The following is a 3,057-nucleotide window of genomic DNA, read 5'->3' as shown; positions in this document are numbered from 1 at the left end:
GGGGTTCCATTCTTACTGACATGCAAGTCCTCCTGGCTGTGGCAGTCGCAGCAGCGGTAGTAGTGGTTATGGTAGTTGCTGCAGTGGTGGTGGTAGTTGCTGCAGTGGTGGTGGCTGTGGTGGTGATGGTGGTTATGATGATGGTGTTGGTGGATGCAGCAGTGGTAGTTGTGGTGGTGGTGGTGGTGGCAGCAGCAGCAGTGATGGTTATGGTGGTGGTGGTGGTGGTTGTGAAGGTGGTGGTTATGGTAGTAGTAGTAGTAGTAGTAGTAGTAGTAGTACTAGTGCTGCTGATGGTTATGGTAGTGGTGATGGTAGTGGTGGTGGTGGTAGTAGTGGTGGTGGTGTGATTATGGTGTTGGTGGTGGTAGTAGTGGTGGTCAGTCAGTGGTGATTATGGAGTTGTTGCTTGTGTTGCTGCTACTGTTGTTGTTATTGTTGTTGTTATTGTTGTTCTTGCAACCCTCCTTGGGGGAATTTTGTTGTTTAATTTTTTTTGTTAACCTTTTGTTTATTGTTTACATGTTTTCTGCTTTAAACCCCACTTGTCCCTTGCTTTGTATTGTCCCTAATTGTTTTTGTATTCGGTCCTTGTGGCCAATAAAGAAGGGATTATTATTATTATTATTATTATTATTATTATCATCATCATCATCATTAAGGTGGTGAGCCGGCACGATCATTAGCATGCCAGGTGAGATGCTTAGTGGTATTTCGTCCGTCTCCATGCTCTGAGTTCAAATGCCGCCAGGGTCGACTTTGCTTTTCATCCTTTCGAGGTCAATAAATTAAGTACCAGTTATGCACTGGGGTCAATGCAATCAACTTAATCTCTTCACCCAAATTTGAGGCCTTGTGCTTCCACTAGAAAGGATCATTATTATTATTATTATTATTATTATTATCATTATTATAGACATGGCACAGTATACAATATCATGAAGTTGTTGATTGAAGATATTGTGTCAACCGGGTGGGGGGTGGGTTGTACTGTTTGACAGTACTTTACATTATTATTATTATTATTATTATTATTATTATTACTGCTGCTGCTGCTACTACTCTTGTTGTCATCGTCTTAATTACAGTCTAGTCATATATTTTACTCACCACCTATATACGTTTCTCGCTTAACTTTCAATAATAAAGTCACCCCACATTAAATACTCCACCACCCACTTAGTCATTGTTTCTCATGTCTTGTAGCCTAAACATTTTTACCTAATTTCGCTCAACTATTTCACTTCTAAACAATTGTATTTTCCCAGGCCAGTAATCATTACATTTCCCTATATTTACACAGTGACTCATTGACAACTAATTCAGCAAATTTTAGGACACCACCCTTCCACTTCATACTCCACCCTAACCAAACAGGACTAACACTCAGCTAAAGCCCTCCTTCACGACTGCTCCAAATGCTGGGCCCTGTTGTCACCAAGGATCTCACCTGGGGAAATCACATTATTAGCATAGTTAGGATTTCATCCTGAAGACTGGCTCTCATCTTTGGGCCAGGGCAATCTCAAAAGCTTTATAGACCCCTGGGCAAATTGATGCACTGGGCCCTATAGTATTTATTTATTGACAGCCAAGCACAACAGACATGTGAGATCCTCAGGAAAAATGCCCAGTGTGCTCATGTCTTAAGATAGCTCAAATATGCAACTATATGCATGAGAAGACATACTAATCTGCAAGTATATATGCATACATTCAAGAATACCTTGTAGTTGATGTTGAAATTTCAATGAAGGAGCCTTGGATCTAGGTTAGACACTGGCTCTTCCTCTACTAGCAAGAAATCTTGAGGTAAAATTGAATGATGACACACATCCATATATATTTAATTCATGGCACTCCGTCGGTTACGACGTCGAGGGTTCCAGTTGATCCGATCAACGGAACAGCCTGCTCGTGAAATTAACTTGCAAGTGGCTGAGCACACCACAGACACGTGTACCCTTAATGTAGTGTATGCATGTACATCCTGTTTTGTGTCTACATTTGTATATGTATGTGTGTATGCATACCCATTTCCATGTGTATGTACATGTGTATATATGTGTGTATGTATGTGTGCATACGTGTGTGTGTATGCATATACTTTCGCATTTGTGTGTATGTATGTATGTATGTATGTATGTACGTATGTATGTACGTATGTATATGTGCAGATTTGTATGTTTTGCTTTATGTATGTATTCTCATAGGTATAGCTGCATATCTAGACATGCTATATATATTTAAATGTGTATATTTGTACATATGTATGAATGCATGTATGTATGTATGTATGCATGTACATTCCTATCTGTGTGTTTGTGTGTATACAATTCTGTACATGCATGTCTGTATATGTATGTACATGTATATGCATGTACTTTTCCAGTTGTGTGTATGTGTCTGTATATATGTATGTGTGTGTGCGTATGTGTATATACATGTACGTCTCCATTTGTGTGTATGTATGTATGTGTGCATAGGTAAATGTATGTACATGTGTCTGCATACACATGTCCATGTATATACGTATGTGTGTGTGTTGATTATTCCTTTCTGTTCAACAGTTAGGCCAACTGCACCACCAGCCCCCATCCTTTACATACCAGCTTTACTTAACACACCCACTGCTGTTTTCTGTCCACTGTGCAACCAATTTCAATATTACTTTGTCTAAACATTGTGTGTGTGTGTGCGTGTTCTGTTTACATGTACCTGTCTGTTTATACACATATATATATCTATTTCGCTCCAATATAAACAACACATACAAACATTGCATGTGTACATATTTACAAATGAAGATAGAGAAAGTGAGGTGTGTTCTAGAAATATACAACCAGACACAGAAAGGCATACATATGTGTTTGTGTGTGTGTGTGAGTGTGTATATATGGACTTAGGCACAGGAGTGGCTGTGTGGTAAAAAGCTTGCTTCTCAACCACATGGTTCCGGATGCAGTCTTGGGCCAACCAAAGCCTTGTGAGGGGATTTGGTAGACGGAAACTGAAAGAAGCCCATCGTATATCGTATATATATATATATATATATAT

This window comes from Octopus bimaculoides, chromosome 25 (genome assembly GCF_001194135.2).
Source record: "Octopus bimaculoides isolate UCB-OBI-ISO-001 chromosome 25, ASM119413v2, whole genome shotgun sequence".
Classification (NCBI taxonomy): domain Eukaryota; kingdom Metazoa; phylum Mollusca; class Cephalopoda; order Octopoda; family Octopodidae; genus Octopus; species Octopus bimaculoides.
This window is presented reverse-complemented; position numbering follows the sequence as displayed.